We start from the raw sequence: 11,266 nt of genomic DNA, 5'->3' as shown, positions 1-11,266 counted from the left end.
GGGTGGGGTTTTGTGTGTCACACCCAGTGGAAAAACACCCACCACACCTGGGAAACTGAGCAAGGATAGGGGCAGCTCACGCTCAGGGCCCCCACCTCATGCCTCTGGAACCTTCGGCATGAGAGGGCTGTGGGGCCGCTCGCTCGGGGGCAAGAGGTGGGTCACTTTGGAGATTTCATTCCCCGGAGGTGTTCCAGGCAGAAGAAAATATGGCCAGCCAACCGGATACATGAGGTCTCTGGACCCCTCATGTCCCAGAGCCTTTGTTGAAGGGACACACAGATTTGTGACAGCACATGGAGGATATCAATTGTGCAAGGAGGACAGCAATTCTCCTTTCTGGGCCTCAGTTTCCACCTCTGTCAAGTGGGGATAAGGTCACTATTATAGCAGCTTTCTGGGCCCTTCTGAGGAGCAAATGGAACCACACATAAGAGAGAAAACCTAAGGAACTGTAGGGCGCTGGTGCTGAGGAAGGACTGGCTTGGAAACTTCCCCAGGCAGGGCCTGTGTCTGCCTGTTCCCCGCTGTGTCCTCCGTGCAGCATGGGGTCCCGCCTACAGCAGGGGCCCCAAGTGTTGGTTGAATATTAGTAGCTCACAGGTCATCGGTACTTATGTTCCAAGCTCCACTGAGAATTTTCCACGTATGTACTCTTTTAATCTTTACAGTAATATAGATACTGTTCTCTTCTCTATTTAGAGATAAAATTGGAAGCACAGAGCCTGTGTCACCTGCCCATGGCTCTGCCACTAGGAAGAGATCCAGCTGGGCTTTGAACCCAGATGGTCTGGCTGTGGGGGTCTCTGCTCTCAGACATAACTCGAGCTGCCTGGACGGCTGAGTAAGCGAGAGAGTACGTGAATGAACGCTCGTGGGCATTTACAAATGAGTTCTGGGTTTAGACTTCTCAAATCTCGGCGCTGGGGGCGCAAGCCGAAACTTCTCATTTTTATTAATCTATCAGCAGGTTCTGGTATTTTCCAGAAGGTGCATCACAAATGCATCAGTGCGTCCCAAACCGGTCTTCTCCCCTTCCTCCCAGCCCACTCATCCATCCTCTTCCTCTCTCCCCCTACCACCCCGCCCCCAATTTCAGCTCATGCTGTCCCTGAGGACAGTTGCCCAAGACAGAAACTTCCAAGTCTCCGTGGATATATTTCCGTCTCTCACCTGGACAGTCTTCGAGCCCCTTCCTTAAGGTCATAGCAGGCACTTTATCTCATACCAGGTTCATCCAGATGTCACCCTTTTTGGCCTCCTAGTAGGCCCCGTTGTGCTCTAAGAATTCCTGAAGTTGGCTCCCCTATCCCATCCCACTGTGATGGGATCCACGGCTTGTCCCTGGGTCCAAGGAGACTATTGTTGTGAAATGGTTTGACCAAAACTCGGTAGCTTAGAACAAAATTAATTTGGTTTTTTTTTTTCTCACAGTTCTGGGGGTTCACTGGGCCTATGGAGGCATTCTTGCTCAGGGATTTTTGTGTGGTTGCATTCGTGGTGAATGGCGTTGGAGCAATCTTGAGGCTTCCTCAAGCCCATGGCTGGCAGCTGACACTGGTTGTCAGCAGGAATCTTGGTTGGGACTGGTTGGCCAGAACCCCTACACTTGGCCTTTCAGTGTGCCCTGGGCACAGCGTGGCAGCTGGATGCCAAGAATAAGTGTCTCTAGGAATAGGAAGTGGAATCTACCAGTCTCTTAAGATTTAGGTCTTTCTTACCATATTCTATTGGTCGAGCAGTCACAGGACCAATACCTGAGAGGAGGGCATAGAAAAGGAGTGTCAGAGCATTTGGGGGCATGTTTTATTTTTTATTTATTTTTTTTAAAGATTTGACTCATTTATTTGAGAAAGAGAGAGCGCATGAGCAAGGAAGAGGCAGAGGGAGAGGGAGAAGCAGACTCCTCGCTGAGCAGGGAGCCCATGCAGGACTCGATCCCACGACTCCAGGATCATGACCTGAGCTGAAGGCAGACACTTAACGGACTGAGCCTCCCACGCGCCCCATTGTGGGGGGTATGGCTTAGAGCCACACACCTTCCCATCTCTCTGGGGACTCTCGTGGTGGGGGTCTGTTTCCCCTAGCTTGCCTCTGCCATTCTTCTTTTCCATGTGACCTTCCTCCGCTGGATTTACTACCCTTCAGCTCTCGACTCGCCTCCCTTGAAGGCCCTTTCCTGGCAGCCCAAAGATCAAAGCCCCCGTTTCTTGAATTTCCCCAGTGTCACGTGTCTGGATGCAGGTGACAAGCACTGACTCCTGGGTGGTGGGTGAGGGGCGGTACATTGCCCTGCGACGGCGAGCAGATGCTTTCCAGCTATACATCAGACCTCTCTGCTCTCCACGGTCCTTAGGCCATCCTAGCAGCACACGCCCCCCCCCCGGCCTCCCTCCTGCCTGGGCCCCATCTTCCCACCAGACTGCTAGACCCTCCCCAACCCTCAACCCACTCACCTCTCTTCTTTCCTCTCCCTTTCCTGGTTCCACACCCTTTCATACCACGAACAACTACGTTCTCTCCCCACTCCTTCCCAGTGCCTCCCAACTGCGTCCACAATTACAGTGTCTTTTTAGTGAAGAGAGCTGCTGCACACAGGCGGTTCCCTCCCCTAGGAGGAATTCAGTTACCAGAATGCTCCCCCTTCTCCACTCTCAGGGGTTGGAAGGGCCCCAAGAGATTCCTCTCGCTCAACATCTGACAATGTTCCTGGGAGCCGTATTACTTCTCACGTTGGTCGTGGATGTGCCCTAGGGGTAGTGTGGTCAAATTGTGTGGGAGACCCTAGTTAAGTTGGAACAGGCCTCCTCTGACTGCAACACCATCTACTAGCACTTTCTGTGAGCAAAGACATTCTCCGGTTGCTTCTGTACTGCATGGTAACCACCAGTTGTACATGTCTATCAAGCCCTTGGTTTTATGGCTGGTGAGACGGAGGTAATGACTTTTAAATTTTAATTGATTTTAATTAATTTTAACTTAGTCAACACATGTCACCAGTGGCTACCATATTGCACAGCCCAGCCTCAGTCAGAGTCTTTAATATTTGACTTAGTGTTAAATGTTTTTTTTTTCCAACATGTTTGGCCAAAGATTCAGTCTCTCTCTCCCCCTCTTTTTGTAGTATTCCCTTAACCCTTTTCTTTTTTGCAGTTTGGGAAATGCTCCTCCAGTCCAATCCTTATTCGACAGCTGAAGGAACTGATCTCTGGAAGGAGAAGGGACTTTCTTAAGGTCACACAGCAAGTCAGATGCCCAGCTGGGACTTGAACTCAGACTTCTTCTCTCTCCTTGGTCCAGCTTTGCCCCTCTGGTCTTTGAACAGCTTTCAGGGCTGAAACCCGGAGGAAGAACCGTCACTGAGTTTGCTGAATGTTCAGCTCTGGGGCAGACCTCACACATACATGGACTCCTTTCATCCTCTCAATAATCCTGTGAGCTGGGAATCATTGGGGGAAACTGAGGCTCAAAGGGAGGAAGTGACTTACCCAAAGCCATATATGTGGCCACACTTGAAATGAGCAGAGCTGTGCCCAAAACATACAATCAGCAGGAAAAAGGTGGGGAAGCTCCAGGAAGGAGAAGAATAAGTCTCCGTAAACAATGAACAAAGTATTGGGGCGGGGGTAGGAGCACAGGGAACTGGCCTAGGCCCAGAGGAAAATCAGGATAAGCAGAGAAAACGTTTGTGTAAACCAAAGCTAAAAATGACCCCAACCAATGCAGTCCAGGGAAGGGGCGGGCCTCCGGTCTTGGGCGGCCATTCTATAGGTTGGCTGGCATCCAATGGCGAGGGTGCGGCGGGCAGCTTGGTGTGAATGCTCTGACCAACGGGGGCAGCCGTCACAAGAAGGCGAGTGGGAGAACCAATCAGATCCTCTCTTATATGGGGCTTGGATTACAAGGTGTAAAAGTTTTTATAGCCACAGAATGAGGGAGCAGTTGGGTTACCTTGACCTAAGCTTGCGTAAACACTGCAGTCACAGACTTGAGCACATGAGCAATGGCTGGTTTGAAAGAAAGGATGACTTAAGAGCCCTCCACCAGTAATGAGTAATTAGGGACAATGGAAGATATTGTGCCGTGTGGGTTAGTAGGAGCTCCATCATGGAGATATGCGAGACTTCTGTCTGGGAAGGTGGGGGCTGGGATGGGACTTAGCTCAGCTGACTGGACTGGGGAGGCATCACTTCCTCCACCCTCCACATTGGCCTTAGAGAAGCCACCCCATGCTCAGCCTGCTCCCGCAGCCCCCTGGTCGTGGGCGGTGGGTGGTGGCCCCTGGCCCAGGGGTGGCTGCCAACCCCAGCTGCTCAATCAGGTTCACTCTTCTAGAATTTGCGATAGAGACCTACCTAGGTACCAGTCCCTGCTGACTGTCTGAACGGAGAGGACCCAAAAAGCTGGACTGAAGGCAGCCAGGAGCCTTTCCAAAGCTAGCGCACAGGGGCGGGGGTGGGGGTGAGGGTGGGGAGTCATGACATTTTTGATTTTCTGGTTTTGTTTCTGGCCTCTTGGGAGCTCTAGCTGCTGTTTCCTGTCCTTGCGTTGCACAAGGATCCTGCCAGTATGCCCACCCCCACCCCCATTTATGCTTCAGCAGGCTGGGCTGAGTGGGTTCTGTCCTTGTAATTGAAGTGAGGCCAGTGTGTGCTCAGTGTGTCTGGGTGGTGGGGGAGTCATGTATTAGCTGTTGTGCCCGCGAGAGCCCATGTTCCTTGTGAGGTATATGCTTGACCCTGGACAAGCCACTTGTGTGGGGAGGCGCTGGAGAAGAGGCACTTCTGATGGCCAGCTTTCTGTCGCAATCCTAAGTGCCTCAGAAAAACGGTTATCACTCAACGAGTCAGTCATTCATTCTGCAAATGTTTGCTGAAAATCTCCTATAGGCCAAGCATTGTTCTAGGCAACAGGGATAAAGCAGTGAATGAGAGAGACAGAAACAAACAGAACCCTTTAAAGAGGTTGGCCTCAGTTTCCCTATCTGGAAAATGGTGCATGGAACCAAAAACTCCTTGAAGTTCCCCTAGACTGAAATGTCCGTGGTTCACTGAACTGCCCCTAAAACTTGCTAGCCCTTAGCCCAGACAACCTGAATCTGTACTTGAGGCTCCTAGAGGGGGCCGCACAGGGGAGCTGGAACCTGAGAGCGAGGTGGGTGGGCCAGGATGGCTCCCAGGCTCATGTTGCAGACTTGGCTGGGCCTGCCAGCTGGCCTGGCCGCAGCCCCATTCCCGGCCACCCTTCGCCTGTGGTGGCTCAGCGCTCCCGATTTAGCCCAGGGGCTGCCCCACCCGCCCTCTGACTCAGCCGCATGGGCTTCCCTCAAAGTCCACCCTTCACCTGTTGGCATGGTGGATCCCCAAATTCCAGAGGTTGAACACCAGGGCTACCACTTTCTGGCTGCATTACCTCAGGCAAGCTTCTTTGTCTCTCTGTGCCTCTGTGTTTCCCTCTGTGAAATGGGGATAATAATAGTATCTTACCTCATAGGTGATGGCTGGCACGTAAAGTGTTACTATCTTATTACACACAGGTTCCTCGTGGAGCAATGGGGCTGGCCTGGGTTCCACAACGGGAGCCTGTTTTCTCCTCTATGGAGTGAGGATAATAAAGATGTTGGAAGGATAATAGGCAAGGCAAAATGTCTCTGCGTGTGTTAGAATTCTGCTCTGCCTCAACAGATGGACAACCTTGAGCAAATCTCTTCTCCTCTGAGGCAGAGCCCTCCTTCCTCACCAGCAAAACCTGGATGTTGTTTGCCCTTCTCTTGGCACCTGGGGCTGCCAGGAGAGCCCCACCCCAGGATGCCCCCCCCCATTTACCCCTTCCCTCCAAGGGATGTTGTTCCCTTACCCACTGATCGGTTTAGGCAATCTTGGCCAATAGGAGGTGAGGGGAAGTCTGCAGGGGTGCTGAGAGGGTCTCACCCCTCTTAAAATGGGTGACAGGGAGGAGAGAGTTCCCTGTTTGCCTCCGGGTGCCATTGTGGGTCCCTGACATCTTTGCAGTTATTTGGGGACTGTGAGGAAGGGATGGGCCAAGGTGCCAAGGAAGGAGCCCACAAAGAGGGAAAGAGCCCGTGTCCTGATGGCCTGTGATGTCCCTGGATTACTGAGCTGGAATTTGCCAAATCTAGAACTTTGGGGGTTTTGTGAGATGAATGTCTTTATCATTTAAGCCACTTTGGGTAGGCTTTTCTGTTACTTGAATCCTAACAGGTAGACTCCCCTGAGCCTCCGTTTCCTTACCTATAACATGGAGAGGACAATTCCCACCTCCCAGTTACTGTGAACAGTGAAAAGTCTAGTGGCCTCTTCATAACCAGGGCTCGCTCTCGTTTCTTTCTGCCAGGCCCAGGCGCCCCGGGGCCACGTGGCTGAGTCACCTCTTCCTGCTGGTGTGGTCCCAGCTCCCTAGTGTGCCTCCCAGGCTGATTGCGTGTTCCCAGTGGGTCGGCTCGGGGAGCACCTGCGCCAATATCAACCCCCCTTTCCCACCCCCCACCACCACACACAAACACACACACACACACACACACACACAGAATCAAAGCAAACCAGGGAACCAGCGCTGGGTCTCATACAGAGAGGTGGTGGCTAGGAGCCTGGGCTCCGCGGCAGCCAGACCTTGGGTCTGAGTCACAGTGGTGCCACCACCTAGTGTGTCATCAGTTACATTCACCGCTTTACATCTCAGCTGTTTGGTCTGTAACCTGGGAATCACAGTGGCACCTGTCTCACGGACGGGCTGTGATTAAATGGGCAAAGTGGTCAGGTGCTTGGCACCTGTGAGTGGCCCGAAAGGGGCAGTTCCCTTCCATCCTTGAGTCCCCAGCTTGGCCCACTACAGCTTCTGGGTCCTTCAGAGCCTGTCACTTCAGGGATCATCTTTTCCAGCTCCTTTTTGGTTTTGTTTGTTTGGTTGGTTTTTAGTAGTCCGACTTCCTCAGATAAAATCTTGTGCGAAGGAACATTCATAACAGCTTCATTTCTAATAGCTAAAAACAGGAACGATCTGAACTGCCCTCAGCGGGTCAATGGGTGAACAAATTGTGGGGTTCGCACGCAACAGAATACTGCCCAGCATTACAAAATAACGACCCACTGAGCCAGGAGCCGACATAGAGGAATCTCACAATAGTTACGCTGAGTAAGAGAAGCTGGAAGAAAGAGTATCTACTGTGGGCTCCCGCTTACGTAAAATTCTAGGAAAGGCAATGAGAGAAGGAGATCAGTGGTTTCTGAATCACGGAATGGCGGTGGGGGGGAGCGGATTAAAGAAGGACCGGGGGAAACTCTTGAGCGGATGGATATGTTCACTGTCTTGACCATTGATGGACAAAATTTATCCAATGGTACACTTTAAACATGTCCATTTATTTTTTCTCTGTTTTCCCTTGGTAAAGCTGTCAAAACAAAACCCAAAAATCTCATGTGAGAACCGAATTCTTATAAAAGTTATAAGAATGGAACCGCTCCGGGTGGTGGGGCCTGGAATCCCAGCGCATGCCCTTGGCCTCTCCTCCTCTCCTCCGCCCCCTCTCCCACCTTCCCTCCCCCACGGCCCCACACGGGAATATCCACAGCCCGCTTGGCCTTGACTTAGCACAGTTGGAAAAAACACAAATGCTTCTGAGGAAGGCAAAGGGCCTTACTCAGAGTCACACAGCCTGAGTGGAGCGCAGTCAGGGACAGAAGCCGTGTTTCCTTCCTGTGTAGCCAGAACTCTTTCCAGTAGGTGCCTGGGATCGTGGTGCACGTCCATCAAAGACCTTGAGGAGGAGCCCAGAGCAGGAGCAGGACCCGGTCTGAGGTTTGAGTGTGTGCACAGCCCTAGACTGGGCTCTGAGGGCAGCCCAGAAGCAAGCAGGCCCCAGGCTCTTTTTCTTAAGGATAGTTCGCTCTCGCTGGGAGCAAGACAGACTTGGGGTTCAGGAGGAATCAGGGACACGAAATTAAAGAGGTGGCTTGGTGTGACATTCCCAGGCTGGAGTACTATTGATGGCCTCGGTAGGGCTGGGAAGTGTCGTCCCTGATGGAGGTTGGTGTCCCCTTGGTAGGACAGGCTGTGGGGGCTGGTCAGTGAGACTAGGGTACTGCAAAGACAGGGACTGAGAGGGGAGGAGTAGAGCCAACCCATCCAGGCCTTTCTATGGCTGATGCTGGGTCAGGCGATGACAGACTTCCCCACCCGTGAGCCCTCTGGAATGCTTGGAACTCAATGATGACAGTCCAGAAGTTTCCCTTCCCCTGCAGGGCCCTGGAATGGAGGGAAAGTTCTAGATAAGCACCCAGGGCTTTGGCCTTTCATCCTGCTCTGCCTCCTCTCTCTGGGACCTCTTGTGTGCAGGGGTGGAAACAGCCACTCTGGGCCCCTTGGCCCGCCCTCTCGAGCCGGCCCACTTCCGGCCTCAGCTCCTGCGCAGCTGGGATTAAGGAAAACAATGATCTATTAGACTTAACAGCTCTCGGCAGTCTGCAAGAAATGCTCACATAGGTCTTCACTAAAAATGTCTCTCCCTGGTCCTCGCAATTCAGGCGAGAATCCTTATCCCCATTTTACAGACACGGAAACAGAGGCCCAGAGAGACGTGTGGTTTACCCCGGCCGCCGGATAAGTGCTCAGTTTGTTCAGGAACCCAAGGCTCTGACCAACTTGCTTTGGGCCAGCCTATTCCCACCTACCCTTGCGCTCAGTAAATACCCAGAGACACTGTCATGGGACAGTCTCGGGGACATTCAAGCTGCGTTGGAGCTTCCTTTTGCTGCATTTTCTGTACTTACTTTACCCCCCGGGTTCTGGTTTCCTTATCTGTAAAAGGGGGTAATAATAGTAACCAGCCATCAGGGTTGGCGTGCGACGGACCACAACGGTCACACATGAGGCGCTTGGCACACGGTGGGCGAAGAGCACTCAGCAAAAGACAGCGGCTGTTTCGTGACAGGCTCTGGAGGGGAAGCGTCGTGGGCCCCGCAGCTCTGGCTCGTCCGGACTCCCTCCTGGCTGTGCGGAGAAGCAAAGGAGATGGCAGACGGCAAAGGGCGCGCCGTGGGTGCCTTCCTCTCCCCTGGGAGGTGGATGGCAACACAAGACCCAACTGTCCGAAGGGAGGCTTCTCCTGAAACTTCCTGTCTGCTTTGGACCGCAGGGAACGAAGAACATCCGAAAGCATCTCAGACACGCTGGTCCAAACTTCTGCTTTCCTCAGGGAAAACCCGGAGGCCCAGAGAGAAGCAGGGACTTGCTCAAAGTCACACAGCAAGGCAGCGTGGAGACTGACCTAGAATTCTTCCCACGAGGCCTTGCGATTCCTCGGTGCCCTACCTCTCCCCCGCCCCAAAGCGGACTGACCAGGGGAATCCTGGGAATTTGGGCCAATTGTTCAAGGGCAAGTCTAGGACATCAGACTCATGTCTTAGCAGGAGGAGCAAGTGGAAGGACAAAGAGGATGGGTCATGAGTGAAGAGAACAGGGTGGTTCTCCCACCGCCATCTTCACTGGTGATGGAACCATGGCATCTACTTTGTCGTAGGATGAAGGACCAGAGGCCCAGAGGGCCTGTCCTTCCTCTCCCAGAGCCTGGGCCTGGCTCTCACCACAGCATTTCCGAGGGACACAGCCAGACAAGGTGGATCTGGAGAATGAGATGAGGAAGAGAAAGGCACTTCCCATGAGACACGGGGACCTTTAGGATTTGCATGAATCAGAAAACCCAACTCAAACTAGCTTAAACAATAAAGGGAATCGATGAACACTAATAACTAATTAAATAATAATGTATCCAAGGGTTCAGAGATGGGTCTTCAGGTACGAGCTGATTCAGCAGCTCAAGTGATCTCCCCGCAATGATGATTGAAAATTTATCCACGGCGTCTCTGCCACTTCCTTCAAAGGGAGCCTAATTAGGGCTGCCTGGGTGGTGCAGTCAGCTGAGTGTCTGACTCTTGGTTTCGGCTCAGGTCGTGAGCTCAGGGTGGTGAGCTCAAGCCCCACACTGGGCTCCACACTCAGCAGGGAGTCTGCTTGAGATTCTCCTTCTCCCTCTGCTCCTCCCTCATAAATAAATTACGTTTAAAAACAAACAAAAAAAAGGGAAGCCAAATCATCCTCCCCTTGAACGGTGGGTTGGACTTAGTCACTTGAGCTTAGAAAAGTGGAAATGACAGTACACAACTTGAGAGACCATACCATAAAAGGCACTGTTTATTCCTTCCCTCTGTCTTCCTCATCACTCACTCTGGTGGAAGCCACCGGCCACGGAGAGGCCCCCTTGGTGAGGAACGGAGGCCTCCTGCCTCTAGCCATGCGAGCATGCCATTTTGGACGGGGATCCTCCGGCCCCACTCAAGCCTTCAGATGAATGCAGACTTCCAACATCTCTGCAAACTCATGAGACCCTGGGCCAGAACCATCCACCTGGGCCTCTTCCAAGTCCCGACCCTCAACCATGGGAAATAATGTTCGTTGTTTTAAGCTGAGATTCGTTACCCAACAATGGTAAGTAATAAAACCATGGACCCACTTCTATTTCTCGATGAAGTCTCTGGGCTCTGCCCTCCTCTGTATGTTGGTCTCGTCCCCAGAAGGAATGAGCTGCTGCACTCCCATCCCCTCCACGTGCTGTGCGGGGAAGCCCTCTCCCCGCACTCCTGCTGGAGCCAGCAGCAGCTTCTCTCCCCGCCAGGCCCTGCCACTCCTCTTGACACCGCTGGCTCTGACTGAAGATGGGTCCGTCGTCATGACGGGGGAGCGGGATGATGTGTGACTTGGTCTAAGCCCCCTGAGCCCACCCCCACCCAAGCCCATGGGATTGCAATAGAGCTAAATGCAGCTCTGACGGTGGGAGGGATGGGGATCCGATGCAGGGAGGCTGCATAATAGCCGTGACATCAAGGTAATGGTGGTGAAGTGCTCAGGGACAGGGAAGCCCCCCTGGGGCCCCAAAGTGGCCTCCAGGGTATGGTGATAACGTGGCTTAGAGGTTAAAGTGTGGGCTCTGCCATCAGCCGGGACCCAAATCCTGGTTCGACTGCTCACCAGCTGATGTGACCTTTCTGTGCCTCAGTTTCTTCACCTAGAAAATGGGGTCAGGATGCCCAGGAACACAGGTGGGAAAATGAAATGAGGTGCAGTAAAGGCCACTATTCATCCCAAGTATTCACTGGGCACTCACTGCTGCTCACTTGTCTCCTGCCCTGGCTAAGCCAAAAGGCACTCAAAGGAAGAATCTATGGTCATGTCTTGGTCTTGGTGACCTCAGCCC

Source organism: Lontra canadensis, unplaced genomic scaffold (assembly GCF_010015895.1).
Source record: "Lontra canadensis isolate GAN:19392208 unplaced genomic scaffold, GSC_riverotter_1.0 scaffold25, whole genome shotgun sequence".
In the NCBI taxonomy this organism is placed as follows: domain Eukaryota; kingdom Metazoa; phylum Chordata; class Mammalia; order Carnivora; family Mustelidae; genus Lontra; species Lontra canadensis.
The sequence above is the reverse complement of the archived record's forward strand: the minus strand, read 5'-3'. Positions refer to the sequence as shown.